The sequence below is a fragment of the Dendropsophus ebraccatus genome, chromosome 11, assembly GCF_027789765.1.
Source record: "Dendropsophus ebraccatus isolate aDenEbr1 chromosome 11, aDenEbr1.pat, whole genome shotgun sequence".
Taxonomy (NCBI): domain Eukaryota; kingdom Metazoa; phylum Chordata; class Amphibia; order Anura; family Hylidae; genus Dendropsophus; species Dendropsophus ebraccatus.
In genome coordinates, this window is record NC_091464.1 from 354,205 (window position 1) to 377,500 (window position 23,296).

The following is a 23,296-nucleotide window of genomic DNA, read 5'->3' on the forward strand; positions in this document are numbered from 1 at the left end:
GTCACATGTGATAGGGCGCTGATCCCGGGATTATTCCGCCATAGTGAAGTCGGGAAGGAATATGTATCATATCCCCCCCCCGGGTGTATCATATTCCCCCCCCCCCCCCCCCCCCGGGTGTATCATATCCCCCCCCCCCCCGGTGTATCATATTACCCCCCCCCCCCCCCCCCCGGGTGTATCATATTCCCCCCCCCCCCCCCCGGGTGTATGTTACCCATACATCAATTTACTGGGTCCACCCGAATTTCCATCTTAGGATTCAGATTCCAATAAAACAATAGAACCACCAATAAAAATGGGAATTAATGTGCTAAGAAATAGGCGTAAAAACAAATAGTATCTGGTACTGTTTAAAGAGCTCCAGTCTTCCAGTACTCATCAGCTACTGCATGTCCTGCAGGAAGTGGTGTATTCTCTACAGTTCAACACAGTGCTCTCTGCTGCCACCTCTGTCCATGCCTAATAAATCAGTGTGAACCTTCTCCTAGAAGAATGAGTGGTATAAGGAGGCGTCGCTAGTGCCCAGGAACTCACCGCGACGGTCTGCACAATATCCAAAAAGTACAGCCGTCCTCAATAAAAACCACGTTTATTTATAATCGGACAAACGGATGGAAAGATGCGACTCAGAGAGGGCAGCCGGAAGCGGCTTCTCACTTCTAGGGCGGCCGGAAGCGGCTTCTCACTTCTAGGGCGGCCGGAAGCGGCTTCTCACTTCTAGCGCGGCCGGAAGCGGCTTCTCACTTCTAGGGCGGCCGGAAGCGGCTTCTCACTTCTAGCGCGGCCGGAAGCGGCTTCTCACTTCTAGGGCGGCCGGAAGCGGCTTCTCACTTCTAGCGCGGCCGGAAGCGGCTTCTCACTTCTAGGGCGGCCGGAAGCGGCTTCTCACTTCTAGGGCGGCCGGAAGCGGCTTCTCACTTCTAGGGCGGCCGGAAGCGGCTTCTCACTTCTAGGGCGGCCGGAAGCGGCTTCTCACTTCTAGGGCGGCCGGAAGCGGCTTCTCACTTCTAGGGCGGCCGGAAGCGGTTTCTCACTTCTAGGGCGGCCGGAAGCGGCTTCTCACTTCTAGGGCGGCCGGAAGCGGCTTCTCACTTCTAGGGCGGCCGGAAGCGGCTTCTCACTTCTAGGGCGGCCGGAAGCGGCTTCTCACTTCTAGGGCGGCCGGAAGCGGTTTCTTACTTCTAGGGCGGCCGGAAGCGGCTTCTCACTTCTAGGGCGGCCGGAAGCGGCTTCTCACTTCTAGGGCAGCCGGAAGCGGCTTCTCACTTCTAGGGCAGTCAGTGCTCTGGCTATTTAACCCCTTAATGACCTATGAGGTTTATTCACACACTGATCACGTATCTCAGGACGGCCGTCATTTTGAGGCACAAATCAGTATTTTGATAATTATGGACATAAATAAAGAGAATGATCATAGAGACACAGAGGACGCCCCGGCTCCATCTACTCCCTACCGTACTGTATTATATTGGGCTAGATAGATGAATATACCAGGCAGGATTACATTCATTATTTGCGGCCAAAATATTTTTCCCTCAACAAAAGGTGTGAACACGAACCGAGTGCCCCCTGTGCGCCTGTCACAAGCCTGGGGGTAAGATATACCTGCCTGGCCCTTATATAAGCCTATGCATTCCCAGCCCGCAGGTTATGGGGGTGGGAAATGCCATAAGTCAGCATTGTTACACGCAGAACAATCAGCTATTACATTGAAGTGGATGTAGCACCAGGTACATCGCTTTGGGTTTGTTACAGACTGGCGCTGGGGTGGGGGTGCCAATGCCACAGCCCGTTCCCCTGCACATTGCTGGTCTATTCCTGAGCACCGACCTGGCATGAAGCACTGGGGACAGGCCTGTCGGCACCAAGTTTGATGAAACCCCATGCCCTCTGTGACGCAGCACTGTTGGGATGAAAATCCTAAGATGGACTGTGATGGCCTGTCATGGCCAGTGATGGTCTGCGATGTCCTAAGATGGTCTGTCATGGCCAGTGATGGTCTGCGATGTCCTAAGATGGTCTGTCATGGCCTGTCATGGCCAGTGATGGTCTGGGTGAGTTCAATCCCCTTCTTCCATAAAACTCTGTGCATTCCCAGCAGAGATGGTGCCCCTCGCCTGTCCGCACCTCCAGGACTATAGGATAAATTCTGTGCAGCACCTGTGCACCTCTATCCCACCTGGAGGTCCATTTAGTGATAGTCTCCTGGGCTTTACCAGATGTAGAAGCTTTATGACAAAGGACTTTCCCAATCTCTGACGGCCGATTCTCTGCAGAGTTCTCGTTCCCTCACAGTTTATCCTCTTAGTTATTTCTACGAGCATTGAGTATTCTAGATGAGAGAACCGTGTGCGGAGGCAGTTCAGATGCAACATAACGCAGGTGAGGGATCTGGGGGCCATTTTTCTTACAGATATCAGAGATGTTTGAGCTTTAACAAAGATTTGTTATGAATGTTTCAAAGTTTGTAACAAGTTCATAAAGATGGTGGCTGCAGCCTTTACTACACATAGAGAACAAACAAGGGTATGCTCACCTGTCCACGCTCCTCCAGTGTCCGCTAACAGGTCTGTGGTGTGCTCCGCTGATCACAGCCATCTCCAGCCCGCTCAGCCAATCACTGACTAAGACGGGACAGCAGCACGGCCAGTGACATGTGTGACAGCCACCTCAGCCAATCACTGACTAAGACGGGACAGCAGCACGGCCAGTGACAGTGATTGGCTGAGGTGGCTGTCACACATGTCACTGGCCGTGCTGCTGTCCCGTCTCAGTCAGTGATTGGCTGAGGTGACTGTCACACATGACTGAGACGGGACAGCAGCACGGCCAGTGACATGTGTGACAGCCACCTCAGCCAATCACTGACTAAGATGGGACAGTAGCACGGCCAGTGACATGTGTGACAGCCCGCTCAGCCAATCACTGACTGAGACGGGACAGCAGCACGACCAGTGACATGTGTGACAGCCCACTCAGCCAATCACTGACTGAGACGGGACAGCAGCACGGCCAGTGACATGTGTGACAGCCCGCTCAGCCAATCACTGACTGAGACGGGACAGCAGCACGGCCACTGACACGTGTGACAGCCACCTCAGCCAATCACTGACTGAGACGGGACAGCAGCACGGCCACTGACACGTGTGACAGCCCACTCAGCCAATCACTGACTGAGACGGGACAGCAGCATGGCCAGTGACACGTGTGACAGCCCACTCAGCCAATCACTGACTAAGACGGGACAGCAGCACGGCCAGTGACAGTGATTGGCTGAGGTGGCTGTCACACATGTCACTGGCCGTGCTGCTGTCCCGTCTCAGTCAGTGATTGGCTGAGGTGACTGTCACACATGACTGAGACGGGACAGTAGCACGGCCAGTGACATGTGTGACAGCCCGCTCAGCCAATCACTGACTGAGACGGGACAGCAGCACGGCCAGTGACATGTGTGACAGCCCGCTCAGCCAATCACTGACTGAGACGGGACAGCAGCACGGCCAGTGACATGTGTGACAGCCCGCTCAGCCAATCACTGACTGAGACGGGACAGCAGCACGGCCACTGACACGTGTGACAGCCACCTCAGCCAATCACTGACTGAGACGGGACAGCAGCACGGCCACTGACATGTGTGACAGCCCACTCAGCCAATCACTGACTGAGACGGGACAGCAGCATGGCCAGTGACACGTGTGACAGCCCACTCAATCACTAAGATGAGCCAGCAGCACGGCCACTGACTGACTAAGTGGGCAGTGACTTGTCTTGGGAGATGAGCCGAGGTCCTGGAATCTGACAGAATTAGAGGATATACAGTGGTTTGCAATAAATTGGAATATCAACAAAAATTTTTTTTTCAGTAATTCAATTCAAAAAGTGACCTCATATATTCTATAGAGTCATTACATACAAAGTGAACTTTTTGTAGCGTTTATTTGTGCTAAAGTTGAGGATTATGGATTACAGCCAAGAAAAACCCAAATGTCAGTATTTCAGAAAAATTGAATAATGAACCCAAAACCCCTGCAGTGTTATAAAAGGTCCCTTGGTCTGGTTCAGTATGCAACACAATCATGGGGAAGACTGCTGACAGATGTCCAGAAGGCCGTCATTCACACACTCCATAAGGAGGGGAAGCCACAAAAGTTCATTGCTAAAGAAGCTGGCTGTTCTCAGAGTGCTGGATGAAAGCATATTAAGGGAGAGGTGAGTGAAAGGAAAAAGTGTGGTAGAAAAAGGTGCACAAGCAACTGGGAGAACCACAGTCTTACAGGATTGTAACCAAAATGCCATTCAATGCCATGGGAGAGATTCACAAAGAGTGGTCTGCTGCTGGAGTCAGTGCTTCAAAAGTCACGAGCACATCCAGACGTCTGCAGGACATGGGCTACAAGTGTTACATCCCATGTGTCACTCCTGACTGATAAACAAGGCCAGAAGCGTCTTATCTAGGCCAAGGAGAAGAAGAACTGGACTGCTGATCAGTGATCCAAGGGGCTGATCTCAGATGGAAGTAAATTTAGCATTTCATTTGGAAATCTCGGTCCCAGAGTCTGGAGGAAGAGTGGAGAGGCCCAATCCAAGCTGCTGGAGGAAGAGTGGAGAGGCCCAATCCAAGCTGCTGGAGGAAGAAGAGTGGAGAGGCCCAATCCAAGCTGCTGGAGGAAGAAGAGTGGAGAGGCCCAATCCAAGCTGCTGGAGGAAGAAGAGTGGAGAGGCCCAATCCAAGCTGCTGGAGGAAGAAGAGTGGAGAGGCCCAATCCAAGCTGCTGGAGGAAGAAGAGTGGAGAGGCCCAATCCAAGCTGCTGGAGGAAGAAGAGTGGAGAGGCCCAATCCAAGCTGCTGGAGGAAGAAGAGTGGAGAGGCCCAATCCAAGCTGCTGGAGGAAGAAGAGTGGAGAGGCCCAATCCAAGCTGCTGGAGGAAGAAGATTGGAGAGGCCCAATCCAAGCTGCTGGAGGAAGAAGAGTGGAGAGGCCCAATCCAAGCTGCTGGAGGAAGAAGATTGGAGAGGCCCAATCCAAGCTGCTGGAGGAAGAAGAGTGGAGAGGCCCAATCCAAGCTGCTGGAGGAAGAAGAGTGGAGAGGCCCAATCCAAGCTGCTGGAGGAAGAAGAGTGGAGAGGCCCAATCCAAGCTGCTGGAGGAAGAGTGGAGAGGCCCAATCCAAGCTGCTGGAGGAAGAAGAGTGGAGAGGCCCAATCCAAGCTGCTGGAGGAAGAAGATTGGAGAGGCCCAATCCAAGCTGCTGGAGGAAGAAGAGTGGAGAGGCCCAATCCAAGCTGCTGGAGGAAGAAGATTGGAGAGGCCCAATCCAAGCTGCTGGAGGAAGAAGAGTGGAGAGGCCCAATCCAAGCTGCTGGAGGAAGAAGAGTGGAGAGGCCCAATCGAAGCTGCTGGAGGAAGAAGAGTGGAGAGGCCCAATCCAAGCTGCTGGAGGAAGAAGATTGGAGAGGCCCAATCCAAGCTGCTGGAGGAAGAAGAGTGGAGAGGCCCAATCCAAGCTGCTGGAGGAAGAAGATTGGAGAGGCCCAATCCAAGCTGCTGGAGGAAGAAGAGTGGAGAGGCCCAATCCAAGCTGCTGGAGGAAGAAGAGTGGAGAGGCCCAATCCAAGCTGCTGGAGGAAGAAGAGTGGAGAGGCCCAATCCAAGCTGCTGGAGGAAGAAGAGTGGAGAGGCCCAATCCAAGCTGCTGGAGGAAGAAGAGTGGAGAGGCTCAATCCAAGCTGCTGGAGGAAGAAGAGTGGAGAGGCCCAATCCAAGCTGCTGGAGGAAGAAGAGTGGAGAGGCCCAATCCAAGCTGCTGGAGGAAGAAGAGTGGAGAGGCCCAATCCAAGCTGCTGGAGGAAGAAGAGTGGAGAGGCCCAATCCAAGCTGCTGAAGGAAGAAGAGTGGAGAGGCCCAATCCAAGCTGCTGGAGGAAGAAGAGTGGAGAGGCCCAATCCAAGCTGCTGGAGGAAGAAGAGTGGAGAGGCTCAATCCAAGCTGCTGGAGGAAGAAGAGTGGAGAGGCCCAATCCAAGCTACTGGAGGAAGAGTGGAGAGGCCCAATCCAAGCTGCTGGAGGAAGAGTGGAGAGGCCCAATCCAAGCTGCTGGAGGAAGAGTGGAGAGGCCCAATCCAAGCTGCTGGAAGAAGAGTGGAGAGGCCCAATCCAAGCTGCTGGAGGAAGAGTGGAGAGGCCCAATCAGAGCTGCTGGAGGAAGAAGAGTGGAGAGGCCCAATCAAAGCTGCTGGAGGAAGAGTGGAGAGGCCCAATCCAAGCTGCTGGAGGAAGAAGAGTGGAGAGGCCCAATCCAAGCTGCTGGAGGAAGAGTGGAGAGGCCCAATCAGAGCTGCTGGAGGAAGAAGAGTGGAGAGGCCCAATCCAAGCTGCTGGAGGAAGAGTGGAGAGGCCCAATCCAAGCTGCTGGAGGAAGAGTGGAGAGGCCCAATCCAAGCTGCAGGGGGTCTAGTGTGAAGTCTCCACAATCAGTGATGGTTTGGGGAGCCATGTCATCTGCTGGTGGAGCTTCACTGGGTTTCACCAACACCAAAGTCACCGCTGCCGTCTACCAGGACATCTTATAGCCCTTCATGCTTCCCTATGCTGAAAAGATTTTTGGAGATGGAATTTTCATCTTCCAGCAGGATTTGGCTCCTGTCCACACGGCCAAAAGTCCCAATCCCTGGTTACTAACCACAGCATCACTGGGCTTGATTGGCGACAAACTCGCCAGACCTTCACCCCATAGAGAACTTATGGGGTATTGTCAGGAGGAAGATGGAAGACACCAGAGCCAACAATGCAGACGAGCTGAAGGCCGATATCACAGCAACCTGGGCTTCACTAACCGCTGTGCAGTGCCATCAGCTGATCGCCGCCATGCCACATTGATGCAGTCATTCATACAGAAGGTGCCCAACCAAATATTGGGGGACTTTACTGTACAGACTTTTCATTTGGTCGACATTTCTGTGTTAAAAAAATTTTTTTCAGTTAGAATCTATATCATAAAAATCAAAGTCTGTCCTTCTGTCTGTCCGTCCTTCTGTCTGTCCTCTATAGACTTCCAAACGCCTGAACCGTTTGACCCCAAATTTGGCCCACAGATACATTGGGTGCCCGGGAAGGTTATTTCGAAGGTCCCGTCCCCACCAGATGTACAGGAGGGGAGGGGGAGGGGGAAGAGAGGCGCCCCATAGAGATGAATGGGAAAATCTCCTCACTGCACACACAGGTGATATAATTAGCTGCAGCAGACACGGCAGTTGGAGCCTTAGCAACCAATAGGATTACTGCTTTCATTTTCACAGGGAGCAATGGTTGCTAGGGAAGCTGCCTCACAACATCCACAGTAATAACTGGTAGACCCCCTACTCCATCTATACAGTACAGGTATACAGGACCCCCTACCTACTCCATCTATACAGTACAGGTATACAGGACCCCCTACTCCATCTATACAGTACATGTATACAGGGCCCCCTACTCCATCTATACAGTACATGTATACAGGGCCCCCTACTCCATTTATACAGTACATGTATATAGGGTCCCCTACTCCATCTATACAGTACAGGTATACAGGACCCCCTACTCCATCTATACAGTACATGTATATACAGGACCCCCTACTCCATCTATACAGTACATGTATATACAGGACCCCCTACTCCAACTATACAGTACATGTATACAGGACCCCCTACTCCATCTATACAGTACATGTATATACAGGACCCCCTACTCCATCTATACAGTACAGGTATACAGGACCCCCTACTCCATCTATACAGTACATGTATATACAGGACCCCCTACTCCATCTATACAGTACATGTATATACAGGAGCCCCTACTCCATCTATACAGTACATGTATACAGGACCCCCTACTCCATCTATACAGTACATGTATATACAGGACCCCCTACTCCATCTATACAGTACATGTATATACAGGACCCCCTACTCCATCTATACAGTACATGTATATACAGGGCCCCCTACTCCATCTATACACTACATGTATATACAGGACCCCCTACTCCATCTATACACTACATGTATATACAGGACCCCCTACTCCATCTATACAGTACAGGTATACAGGGCCCCCTACTCCATCTATACAGTACATGTATATACAGGACCCCCTACTCCATCTATACAGTACATGTATACAGGAGCCCCTACTCCATCTATACAGTACATGTATATACAGGACCCCCTACTCCATCTATACAGTACATGTATACAGGGCCCCCTACTCCATCTATACAGTACATGTATACAGGACCCCCTACTCCATCTATACAGTACATGTATACAGGACCCCCTACTCCATCTATACAGTACATGTATACAGGACCCCCTACTCCATCTATACAGTACATGTATATACAGGGCCCCCTACTCCATCTATACAGTACAGGTATACAGGACCCCCTACTCCATCTATACAGTACATGTATACAGGAGCCCCTACTCCATCTATACAGTACATGTATATACAGGACCCCCTACTCCATCTATACAGTACATGTATATACAGGACCCCCTACTCCATCTATACAATACATGTATATACAGGACCCCCTACTCCATCTATACAGTACATGTATCTACAGGACCCCCTACTCCATCTATACAGTACATGTATACAGGACCCCCTACTCCATCTATACAGTACAGGTATACAGGACCCCCTACTCCATCTATACAGTACATGTATACAGGACCCCCTACGCCATCTATACAGTACCTGTATATACAGGACCCCCTACTCCATCTATACAGGACATGTATATACAGGGCCCCCTACTCCATCTATACAGTACATGTATATACAGGGCCCCCTACTCCATCTATACAGTACATGTATATACAGGACCCCTTACTCCATCTATACAGGACATGTATATACAGGGCCCCCTACTCTATCTATACAGTACATGTATATACAGGACCCCCTACTCCATCTATACAGTACATGTATATACAGGACCCCCTACTCCATCTATACAGTACATGTATATACAGGACCCCCTACTCCATCTATACAGTACATGTATATACAGGACCCCCTACTCCATCTATACAGTACATGTATATACAGGACCCCCTACTCCATCTATACAGTACATGTATATACAGGACCCCCTACTCCATCTATACAGTACATGTATATACAGGACCCCCTACTCCATCTATACAGTACATGTATATACAGGACCCCCTACTCCATCTATACAGTACATGTATATACAGGACCCCTACTCCATCTATACAGTACATGTATATACAGGACCCCCCTACTCCATCTATACAGTACATATATATACAGGGCCCACTACTCCATCTATACAGTACATGTATATACAGGGCCCCCTACTCCATCTATACAGTACATGTATATACAGGACCCCCTACTCCATCTATACAGTACATGTATATACAGGACCCCCTACTCCATCTATACAGTACATATATATACAGGGCCCACTACTCCATCTATACACTACATGTATACAGGACCCCCTACTCCATCTATACAGTACATGTATATACAGGACCCCCTACTCCATCTATACAGTACATGTATATACAGGACCCCCTACTCCATCTATACAGTACATGTATATACAGGACCCCCTACTCCATCTATACAGTACATATATATACAGGGCCCACTACTCCATCTATACAGTACATGTATATACAGGACCCCCTACTCCATCTATACAGTACATGTATATACAGGACCCCCCACTCCATCTATACAGTACATGTATACAGGACCCCCTACTCCATCTATACAGTACATGTATACAGGACCCCCTACTTTATCTATACAGTACATGTATATACAGGACCCCCTACTCCATCTATACAGTACATGTATATACAGGACCCCCTACTCCATCTATACAGTACATGTATATACAGGACCCCCTACTCCATCTATACAGTACATGTATATACAGGACCCCCTACTCCATCTATACAGTACATGTATATACAGGACCCCCTACTCCATCTATACAGTACATGTATATACAGGACCCCCTACTCCATCTATACAGTACATGTATATACAGGACCCCCTACTCCATCTATACAGTACATGTATATACAGGACCCCCTACTCCATCTATACAGTACATATATATACAGGGCCCACTACTCCATCTATACAGTACATGTATATACAGGGCCCCCTACTCCATCTATACAGTACATGTATATACAGGACCCCCTACTCCATCTATACAGTACATGTATATACAGGACCCCCTACTCCATCTATACAGTACATATATATACAGGGCCCACTACTCCATCTATACACTACATGTATACAGGACCCCCTACTCCATCTATACAGTACATGTATATACAGGACCCCCTACTCCATCTATACAGTACATGTATATACAGGACCCCCTACTCCATCTATACAGTACATGTATATACAGGACCCCCTACTCCATCTATACAGTACATATATATACAGGGCCCACTACTCCATCTATACAGTACATGTATATACAGGACCCCCTACTCCATCTATACAGTACATGTATATACAGGACCCCCCACTCCATCTATACAGTACATGTATACAGGACCCCCTACTCCATCTATACAGTACATGTATACAGGACCCCCTACTTTATCTATACAGTACATGTATATACAGGACCCCCTACTCCATCTATACAGTACATGTATATACAGGACCCCCTACTCCATCTATACAGTACATGTATATACAGGACCCCCTACTCCATCTATACAGTACATGTATATACAGGACCCCCTACTCCATCTATACAGTACATGTATATACAGGACCCCCTACTCCATCTATACAGTACATGTATATACAGGACCCCCAACTCCATCTATACAGTACATGTATATACAGGACCCCCTACTCCATCTATACAGTACATGTATATACAGGACCCCCTACTCCATCTATACAGTACATATATATACAGGGCCCACTACTCCATCTATACAGTACATGTATATACAGGGCCCCCTACTCCATCTATACAGTACATGTATATACAGGGCCCACTACTCCATCTATACAGTACATGTATATACAGGACCCCCTACTCCATCTATACAGTCATGGCCGGATTAAAGGGGGGGGCACAAGGGGCACGTGCCCCTGGGCCTCCACCACTAGGGGGCCCCCACCAGCTGGAACCCGGAAAGGGAGTTCCGGAGCTTTTTTTTTTTTTTCGGGCGGTTTGGGGGGGAGGCTCAGGGGAGTGATGGGTCGGCCGGGGGATCAGGCAGGTACAGAGGCATGCTGGAAAGGTCTCCCCCATGCAGGGCCGGCGTGAGCTTCCGGTACAGACAGGCCGGAAGCTCACAGTGCAGCCCCGCGATGCCCGAACTTCTCTCCTGTTTGGCAGCGGCGTGATGACGTCACACGCACGCTGCTGAGCAGGGAAGTTCGGGCATCGCGGGGCTGCACTGTGAGCTTCCGGCCTGTCTGTACCCCCTGCAACCCCAGCTGCCCTCCCATCTTCTCCCCCTGCAACCCCAGCCGCCCTCCCATCTTCTCCTTCCGCAACCCCAGCCGCCCCCCATCTTCTGCCCCTGCAACCCCAGCTGCCCTCCCATCTTCTCCCCCTGTTGCCCCAGCTGCTCCCCCTGTTCCCCAGGTTCTCCCCCTTCCCCAGTCTCCCCAGCTGCTCTCCCTGCCTCCCAGCTTCTCCCCCTGCCACCCCAGCTGCCCTCCCATCTTCTCCCCCTGTCACCCTAGCTTCTCCCCCTCCCCCTGCCACCCCAGCTGCCCTCCCATCTTCTCCCCCTGTCACCCCAGCTGCTCCCCCTGTTCCCCAGGTTCTCCCCCTACCCCGGTCGCCCCAGCTGCTCCCCCTGTTCCCCAGGTTCTCCCCCTCCCCCGGTCGCCCCAGCTGCTCTCCCTGCCCCCCAGCTTCTTCCCCTTCCCCTGTTGCCCCAGCTGCTCTCCCTGCCCCCCAGCTTCTTCCCCTTCCCCTGTTGCCCCAGCTGCTATCCCTGCCTCCCTTCCCCAGTCACCCCCAGCTGCCTCCCTTCCCCAGTCACCCCCAGCTGCCTCCCTTCTGCAGTACCCCCCCAGCTGCCTCCCTTCCCCAGTTACCCCCAGCTGTCTCCCTTCCCCAGTCACCCCCATCTGCCTCCCTTCCCCAGTCCCCCCCCCCAGCTGCCTCCCTTCCCCAGTCACCCCCAGCTGCCTCCCTTCCCCAGTCACCCCCCAGCTGCCTCCCTTCCCCAGTCACCCCCAGCTGCCTCCCTTCCCCAGTCACCCTCAGCTGCCTCCCTTCCGCAGTCACCCCCAGCTGCCTCCCTTCCCCAATCACCCCCATCTGCCTCCCTTCCTCAGTCCCCCCCATCTGCCTCCCTTCCCCAGTCACCCCCAGCTGCCTCCCTTCCTCAGCCCCCCCCAGCTGCCTCCCTTCCCCAGTCACCCCCAGCTGCCTCCCTTCCCCAGTCACCCTCAGCTGCCTCCCTTCCCCAGTCACCCCCAGCTGCCTCCCTTCCCCAGTCACCCCCAGCTGCCTCCCTTCCCCAGTCACCCCCAGCTGCCTCCCTTCCCCAGTCACCCCCAGCTGCCTCCCTTCCCCAGTCACCCCCACCTGCCTCCCTTCCCCAGTCACCCCCCAGCTGCCTCCCTTCCCCAGTCTCCCCCAGCTGCCTCCCTTCCCCAGTCACCCCAGCTGCCTCCCTTCCCCAGTCACCCCCAGCTGCCTCCCTTCCCCAGTCACCCCCAGCTGCCTCCCTTCCCCAGTCACCCCCAGCTGCCTCCCTTCCCCAGTCACCCCCAGCTGCCTCCCTTCCCCAGTCACCCCCAGCTGCCTCCCTTCCCCAGTCACCCCCAGCTGCCTCCCTTCCCCAGTCACCCCCAGCTGCCCGCCTGCAGATGAGTTGTGGTCGGAGAAGTCTTCATGATGCTGCTCCAGATGGAGAAGAAAGCGAAGTGTGAGCGACGGCAATAGGAGAAGACGTCACCTGTGAGTCATTAGTAACTGCACTATAATCACTTCTATAGTGTGCAGAGCCTGTGCACCATTGGGGTCTTAATGGGTCAGTGTATCGTTTGCGGTAGTGTACTGACACAGCCCCGGGGTCACTACAGTACACTAGCGCAAATTTTTAAACTAGGACCCAACTACAAGAGCTGCAGGCACTACAACTCCCAGCGTATGCTGAGGGCTTCAGACTGTCAGTACATACTGGGAGTTGTAGTGCCTGCAGCTGTTGTAGTTGGGTCCTGGGTGCATTATACACTGGATGCTTTGTGGCATATAAGAATACAAAGATCTGTGGGGGCTCAGTGCAGGGACGTGACCCCAGAACATCACTAATAGGGGATAGGGGGAGATGTTGTTGTTCTATCCCCCATTAGTGATGTTCTGGGGTCACTTCCCTACACTGAGCCCCCACAGATCTATGTATTCTTATATGTCACAAAGCATCCAATGTATGATGCACCTAGGACCCAACTACAACAGCTGCAGGCACTACAACTCCCAGCATGTACTGACAATCTGCAGCCCTCAGGATATGCTGGGAGTTGTAGTACAGCAGTACAATCCTCTCATAACTGTAGACAGATGTATTGCTGGACCTTCAGGGCTGATGGTAGTCACCCACAGACTGCAGCCACCAGGACACTCTGCACACAGTCATTTATTCAGAGACTACAACTCCCAGCATACCCTGAGTTTTAGTTCGACTGAAAATGTTATTTACAAGGGATTTGTCACAGATACAGATGAATCCAGGAAAGGAGCGGGTCAGCATGTCGTGTCTCATTGGTTCTATACTGGTGGGCCCCAGGTGCCCCTGTCCGACACTGGACAGAACCAGTCCCCAAATTAAGTCCCCGGCCTCCTTCCTTCCTCCATCACGTCTGTTTGATGAGAAGAGCGGGCATCAAGCAAAGCGGCACCCCAGTATCTAGTACTACTGCCAGCCGGGGGGTGCCGCTCAGTAGTACTGGGTGCTGGAGTGTGGGCCTCCAGCACCCAGTATACACCATGCAGGTAACCTGTCAGTGCCGAGGGGAAGGGGGGGGGGAAGGGCCTCAGCATGCAAAGTGCCTAGGGCAGCATGAACTCTAAATACAGGCCTGGGTGTAGGGTTAACTGTGTGTTGACACATCTCCCGCCCGGCAGGCTCCTCAGACTTCCCCCTGATAGAGGATCCCGAACAACACTCTCCTGCTGCGACCCCCCCACCCCCCTCCTCCCCTCTGACCTCACTGAGGAGAGGACAGCGCGCCGACGGGACCTCAAGTGGTAGGAAACCTGATTTCTCCAGCTGCAGCAGGGAGGTGACGTCACAGAGCCTGCTGGACGATCTGTCACAGCGGCTGCCAGGCTGAAGGAACCAGGAGAGAAGAGAGAAGACCCATCCCCCGCCCAGATCAGGTGAGTATGAGTGAATGGGGTATATTTACTATGGAGGACATTACAGCAGGGGGCATATACTATGGGGGCACATTCGAGAAGGTGGTATATACTATGGAGGCACATTAGAGCAGGGGGCACATACTATGGGGGCACATTAGAGCAGGGGGTATATACTATGTATGGGGACACATATCAGAGCAGGGGGCATATACTATGTAAGGGGGCATATACTATGGGGGCACATGTCAGAGCAGGGGGTATATACTATGTATGGAGACACATATCAGAACAGGGGTATATACTATGTATGGGGACACATATCAGAGCATGGGCCATATACTATGGAGGCACATTAGAGCAGGGGGTATATACTATGGGGGCACATTACAGCAGGGGGCACAGCAGGGCTGGACATTATTACTATATGATGGCACAGCAGGGGGCAATATTACTATAAGTGGGCACAACATGAGGACTTTATTACTATACGGAGGCACAACAGGAGATAATATTACTATATGTGGGCACAGGGGACATTATTACTATATGGGGGCACAGCAGAGGATCCTACATACAGGGGACAACCCACACACTCATTAAGAAAAAAGGGAAGGAAATTGAAGGAAATGTGCGGAGCCTGAGATGTTTGTCTTGCAGGTTGTAAAGAGAAGAATTGTAGCTGCAAGAAATCATCCTGGAGGTCCAGGCCAGATGGAGAGGAAAAGGAAAGTGACACCTGAGATTAAAGAAGACGTCACCTGTGAGTCACTGAATTACAAGTTTTTTCTTTGTTTTTTTGTAGAAAACTATTTGGTAGGGAACCCTGAAGTAAATAGGGAAATATTGCTCTTTGCCATAATACACACGCTGCTTTTTAATAGCAGAGTTTTACTGTATCAGCTGAAATTGTGGCAAAACTGCATGAGATAATAATTCTGTAGTCTGTGTGCAGCATGTGGTATATACTGTATATAGTCTGTGTGCAGCATATGGTATATACTGTATATAGTCTGTGTGCAGCATGTGGTATATACTGTATATAGCCTGTGTGCAGCATGTGGTATATACTGTATATAGTCTGTGTGCAGCATGTGGTATATACTGTATATAGCCTGTGTGCAGCATATGACATATAGCCTGTGTGCAGAATATGGTATATACTGTATATAGTCTGTGTGCAGCATATGGTATATACTGTATATAGTCTGTGTGCAGCATATGGTATGTACTGTATATAGTCTGTGTGCAGCATGTGGTATATACTGTATATAGCCTGTGTGCAGCATATGGTATATACTGTATATAGCCTGTGTGCAGCATATGACATATAGCCTGTGTGCAGAATATGGTATATACTGTATATAGTCTGTGTGCAGCATATGGTATATACTGTATATAGTCTGTGTGCAGCATATGACATATAGCCTGTGTGCAGCATATGGTATATACTGTATATAGTCTGTGTGCAGCATATGGTATATACTGTATATAGTCTGTGTGCAGCATATAGTATATACTGTATATAGTCTGTGTGCAGCATATAGTATATACTGTATATAGTCTGTGTGCAGCATATGGTATGTACTGTATATAGTCTGTGTGCAGCATATGGTATGTACTGTATATAGTCTGTGTGCAGCATATGGTATATACTGTATATAGTCTGTGTGCAGCATGTGGTATATACTGTATATAGCCTGTGTGCAGCATGTGGTATATACTGTATATAGCCTGTGTGCAGCATATGGTATATACTGTATATAGCCTGTGTGCAGCATATGGTATATACTGTATATAGCCTGTGTGCAGCATATGACATATAGCCTGTGTGCAGAATATGGTATATACTGTATATAGTCTGTGTGCAGCATATGGTATATACTGTATATAGTCTGTGTGCAGCATATGACATATAGCCTGTGTGCAGCATATGGTATATACTGTATATAGTCTGTGTGCAGCATATGGTATATACTGTATATAGTCTGTGTGCAGCATATAGTATATACTGTATATAGTCTGTGTGCAGCATATAGTATATACTGTATATAGTCTGTGTGCAGCATATGGTATATACTGTATATAGTCTGTGTGCAGCATATGGTATGTACTGTATATAGTCTGTGTGCAGCATATGGTATATACTGTATATAGTCTGTGTGCAGCATATGGTATGTACTGTATATAGTCTGTGTGCAGCATATGGTATATACTGTATATAGTCTGTGTGCAGCATGTGGTATATACTGTATATAGCCTGTGTGCAGCATATGGTATATACTGTATATAGCCTGTGTGCAGCATATGGTATATACTGTATATAGCCTGTGTGCAGCATATGGTATATACTGTATATAGCCTGTGTGCAGCATATGGTAAATACTGTATATAGCCTGTGTGCAGCATATGGTATATACTGTATATAGCCTGTGTGCAGCATATGGTATATACTGTATATAGTCTGTGTGCAGCATATAGTATATACTGTATATACTCTGGGTGCAGCATATGGTATATACTGTAAATAGCCTGTGTGCAGCATATGGTATATACTGTATATAGCCTGTGTGCAGCATATAGTATATACTGTATATAGCCTGTGTGCAGCATGTGGTATATACTGTATATAGCCTGTGTGCAGCATATGGTATATACTGTATATAGTCTGTGTGCAGCATATGGTATATAGCCTGTGTGCAGCATGTGGTATATACTGTATATAGTCTGTGTGCAGCATATAGTATATACTGTATATAGTCTGTGTGCAGCATATGGTATATAGCCTGTGTGCAGCATGTGGTATATACTGTATATAGTCTGTGTGCAGCATGTGGAATATACTGTATATAGTCTGTGTGCAGCATATGGTATATACTGTATATAGTCTGTGTGCAGCATATGGTATATACTGTATATAGCCTGTGTGCAGCATGTGGTATATACTGTATATACTCTGGGTGCAGCATATGGTATATACTGTATATAGTCTGTGTGCAGCATATGGTATGTACTGTATATAGTCTGGGTGCAGCATATGGTATATACTGTATATAGCCTGTGTGCAGCATGTGGTATATACTGTATATAGTTTGTGTGCAGCATATGGTATGTACTGTATATAGTCTGTGTGCAGCATATGGTATATACTGTATATAGCCTGTGTGCAGCATATGGTATATAGCCTGTGTGCAGCATGTGGTATATACTGTATATAGTCTGTGTGCAGCATATGGTATATACTGTATATAGTCTGTGTGCAGCATATAGTATATACTGTATATAGTCTGTGTGCAGCATATGGTATATACTGTATATAGTCTGTATGCAGCATATGGTATATACTGTATATAGTCTGTGTGCAGCATATGGTATATACTGTATATAGTCTGTGTGCAGCATATGGTATATACTGTATATAGTCTGTGTGCAGCATATGGTATGTACTGTATATAGTCTGGGTGCAGCATATGGTATATACTGTATATAGCCTGTGTGCAGCATGTGGTATATACTGTATATAGTTTGTGTGCAGCATATGGTATATACTGTATATAGTCTGTGTGCAGCATATAGTATATACTGTATATAGTCTGTGTGCAGCATATGGTATATACTGTATATAGCCTGTGTGCAGCATGTGGTATATACTGTATATAGTCTGTGTGCAGCATATGGTATATACTGTATATAGCCTGTGTGCAGCATATGACATATAGCAGCATATGGTATATACTGTATATAGTCTGTGTGCAGCATATGACATATAGCAGCATATGGTATATACTGTATATAGTCTGTGTGCAGCATATGGTATATACTGTATATAGTCTGTGTGCAGCATATGGTATATACTGTATATAGTCTGTGTGCAGCATATGGTATACTGTATATAGTCTGTGTGCAGCATATGGTATATACTGTATATAGTCTGTGTGCAGCATATGGTATATACTGTATATAACCTGTGTGCAGCATATGGTATATACTGTATATAGCCTGTGTGCAGCATATGGTATATACTGTATATAGCCTGTGTGCAGCATATGGTATATACTGTATATAGTCTGTATGCAGAATATGGTATATACTGTATATAGTCTGTGTGCAGCATATGGTATATACTGTATATAGTCTGTGTGCAGCATATGGTATATACTGTATATAGTCTGTGTGCAGCATACGACATATAGCCTGTGTGCAGCATATAGTATATACTGTATATATCCTGTGTGCAGCATATGGTATGTACTGTATATAGTCTGTGTGCAGCATATGGTATATACTGTATATAGTCTGTGTGCAGCATATGGTATGTACTGTATATAGTCTGTGTGCAGCATATGGTATATACTGTATATAGTCTGTGTGCAGCATATGACATATAGCCTGTGTGCAGCATATAGTATATACTGTATATAGTCTGTGTGCAGCATATGGTATATACTGTATATAGTCTGTGTGCAGCATATGGTATATACTGTATATAGCCTGTATGCAGCATATGGTATATACTGTATATAGTCTGTGTGCAGCATATGGTATGTACTGTATATAGTCTGTGTGCAGCATATGGTATATACTGTATATAGTCTGTGTGCAGCATATGGTATGTACTGTATATAGTCTGTGTGCAGCATATGGTATATACTGTATATAGCCTGTGTGCAGCATATGATATACAGTATAGCCTGAGAGCAGTGGATGATATATAGCCTGTGTGCAGCATATGATATATAGCCTGAGAGCAGTGTATGAGATATAGCCTGTGTGCAGCATATGGTATATACTGTATATAGTCTGTGTGCAGCATATGGTATATACTGTATATAGTCTGTGTGCAGCATATGACATATAGCCTGTGTGCAGCATATGGTATATACTGTATATAGTCTGTGTGTAGCATATGGTATATACTGTATATAGTCTGTGTGCAGCATATGGTATGTACTGTATATAGTCTGTGTGCAGCATATGGTATATACTGTATATAGCCTGTGTGCAGCATATGATATACAGTATAGCCTGAGAGCAGTGGATGATATATAGCCTGTGTGCAGCATATGATATATAGCCTGAGAGCAGTGTATGGTATATAGCCTGTGTGCAGCATATGGTGTATATTCTATGTATTTCATATGCTGTACACAGGCTATATATGCCATATCATGGGCTGCACACAGCTGTGTATTTTAATCCTTAGGGTACGTTCACATGTACCATATCCGCTATATATTCTACACAGCCTTTAAGTACTTTCTGGTTGCTCCTTACTGCTTCAGCTAGTGTACATGGTTGGGAACTGCAGATGGGGCTTAGACTTGCATGTCCAGCTTCCTTCAGTGATTCACATCTGCATCTGCTGCTGTGGGGGCTGACACAGGGGGCAGGAGAGCACAGAAAGTACAGAAGGGCTGTGTTCTCGCATTATGTATTATTAACATAAACACAAAGTGGGAATACACCCCGAGTGGGAATACACCCCTCCCCGTCCTGTCTCTAGGGCCTGGCATCTTCCTCTGGACTGCAGCCTCTAGTGACCATCATATGCAGAACAGAGGAGGATGCTGAGCCACACAGCCAGGAGTGAGGAGGGGTAGGTGCTAAGTCTGCTGTGCCCTGTATGGGATATATTTGGGGAAAAAAAAATGGGGGGGCCCCCAACAAAATTTTTGCCCAGGGCCTCCACCAACCTTAATCCGGCCCTGTATACAGTACATATATATACAGGGCCCACTACTCCATCTATACAGTACATATATATACAGGGCCCCCTACTCCATCTATACAGTACATGTATATACAGGACCCCCTACTCCATCTATACAGTACATGTATATACAGGGCCCCCTACTCCATCTATACAGTACATGTATATACAGGACCCCCTACTCCATCTATACAGTACATATATATACAGGGCCCCCTACTCCATCTATACAGTACATGTATATACAGGACCCCCTACTCCATCTATACAGTACATGTATATACAGGGCACAACAGGTATACCAAACTGTGACTGGGTAACACTGCCACACCAGACCTGACCAATACCGCCATACTGTGCTGGATAACACTGTCATACCAGACCTGACCAATACCGCCATACTGTGCTGGATAACACTGTCATACCAGACCTGACCAATACCGCCATACTGTGACTGGATAACACCTCCATACCAGACCTGACCAATACCGCCATACTGTGACTGGGTAACACCGCCACACCAGACCTGACCAATACCGCCATACTGTGACTGGATAACACTGTCATACCAGACCTGACCAATACCGCCATACTGTGACTGGATAACACTGTCATATAAGACCTGACCAATACCGCCATACTGTGAATGAATAACACCGCCACACCAGACCTGACCAATACCGCTATACTGTGCTGGATAACACTGTCATACCAGACCTGACCAATACCGGCAAACTTTGACTGGGTAACACCGCCACACCAGTCCTGACCAATACCACCATACTGTGACTGGATAACACCATCATATCAGACCTGACCAATACTGCCATACTGTGACTGGATAACACCGCTATACCAGACCTGACCAATACCACCATACCATGACTGGATAACACCGCCACACCAGACCTGACCAATACCGCCATACTGTGACTGGATAACACCCCCATACCAGACATGACCAATACCGACACGCTGTGACTGAATAACACTGCCATACGGGTAAATACAACCCTGCAGGTATACAGGACACTACAGGTATACAGGACCCCAAAACTATACACTACAAGTGCACGGGACCTCCACAAAACTATATACTACAGGTATACAGGACCCCAAACTTTACACTACAGGTATACAGGACCCCAAAACTATATACTACAGGTATACAGGACCTCCACCAACTATATACTTCAGGTATACAGGACCTCCACCAACTATATACTACAGGTATACAGGACCCCAAACTATACACTACAGGTATACAGGACCCCAAAACTATACACTACAGGTATACAGGAACTCCACCAACTATATACTACAGGTATACAGGACCCCAAACTATACACTACAGGTATACAGGACCCCAAAACTATACACTACAGGTATACAGGAACTCCACCAACTATATACTACAGGTATACAGGACCCCAAACTATACACTACAGGTATACAGGACCTCAAAACTATACACTACAGGTATACAGGACCTACACCAACTCTATAATACAGGTATACAGGACCTCCACTAACTCTATACTATAGTTATACAGGACCCTCAAACTATTTACTACAGATGTACAGGACCCCCGAACTATATACTACAGGTATACAAGACTTCCACCAACTATACACTACAGGTATACAGCACCAACTATATACTACAGGTATACAGGACCCCCGAACTATACAGTACAGGTATACAGGACCTTCACCAACTGTACACTGCAGGTATACAGGACCTCCCTCAACTATACACTACAGGTATACAGCCCCCCCAAATACACACTACAGGTATACAGGACCCCTCCCCCCAACTATACACTATAGGTATACAGACCCCCCCCCCCAACTATACACTATAGGTATACAGCCCCCTCAACTATGCACTACAGATATGCGAGACCCCTAAAAACTATACATTGTGGGTATACAGAACCCCTCCAACTATGCACTACAGGTATACACTAATTCCACTGATAAACTCAGATGAAACAATACCTTTAGCTTGGCCTCCTGGGCACCTTAGAACAAATCTAATTAACACACTGAGACTTTATACCCGGGCAGCGCCGGGTACATTTTCTAGTATATATATATATATATATATATATATATATATATATATACACACTCACCGGCCACTTTATTAGGTACACCATGCTAGTAACGGGTTGGACCCCCTTTTCCCTCAGAACTGCCCCAATTCTTGGTGGCATAGATACAACAAGGTGCTGGAAGCTTCCTCAGAGATTTTGGTCCATAGTGACATGATGGCATCACACAGTTGCCGCAGATTTGTCGGCTGCACATCCATGATGCCAATCTCCCGTTCCACCACATCCCAAAGATGCTCTATTGGATTGAGATCTGGTGACTGTGGAGGCCATTGGAGTACAGTGACCTCATTGTCATGTTCAAGAAACCAGTCTGAGATGATTCTAGCTTTATGACATGGCGCATTATCCTGCTGAAAGTCGCCATCAGATGTTGGGTCCATTGTGGTCATAAAGGGATGGACATGGTCAGCAACAATACTCAGGTAGGCTGTGGCGTTGCAACCATGCTCAATTGGTACCAAGGGGCCCAAAGAGTGCCAAGAAAATATTCCCCACACCATGACACCACCACCACCAGCCTGAACCGTTGATACAAGGCAGGATGGATCTATGCCTTAATGTTGTTGGCGCCAAATTCTGACCCTACCATCCGAATGTCGCAGCAGAAATCGAGACTCATCAGACCAGGCAACGTTTTTCCAATCTTCTACTGTCCAATTCCGATGAGCTTGTGCAAATTGTAGCCTCAGTTTCCTGTTCTTAGCTGAGCGGAGTGGCCCCCGGTGTGGTCTTCTGCTGCTGTAGCCCATCTGCCTCAGAGTTGGCCGTACTGTGCGGTCAGAGATGCTCTTCGGCCTACCTTGGCTGTAACGGTTGGCTATTTGAGTCACTGTTGCCTTTCTATCAGCTGGAACCAGTCTGCCCATTCTCCTCTGACCTCTGGCATCAACAAGGCATTTCCGCCCACAGAACGGCCGCTCACTGGATGGTTTTTCTTTTTCGGACCATTCTCTGTAAACCCTAGAGATGGTTGTGCGTGAAAATCCCAGTAGATCAGCAGTTTCTGAAATACTCAGACCAGCCCTTCTGGCACCAACAACCATGCCACGTTCAAAGGCCT

General features: G+C 48.3%; 1 protein-coding gene across 3 annotated transcripts in view; it reads right to left on the minus strand.

Annotated features, from left to right (window-relative positions):
• The window catches only part of DCAF6 (DDB1 and CUL4 associated factor 6), a 413,552-nt gene that overhangs the window by 132,470 nt on the left and 257,786 nt on the right, over positions 1-23,296 (minus strand). The gene's annotated exons all lie outside the window — the stretch shown is intronic.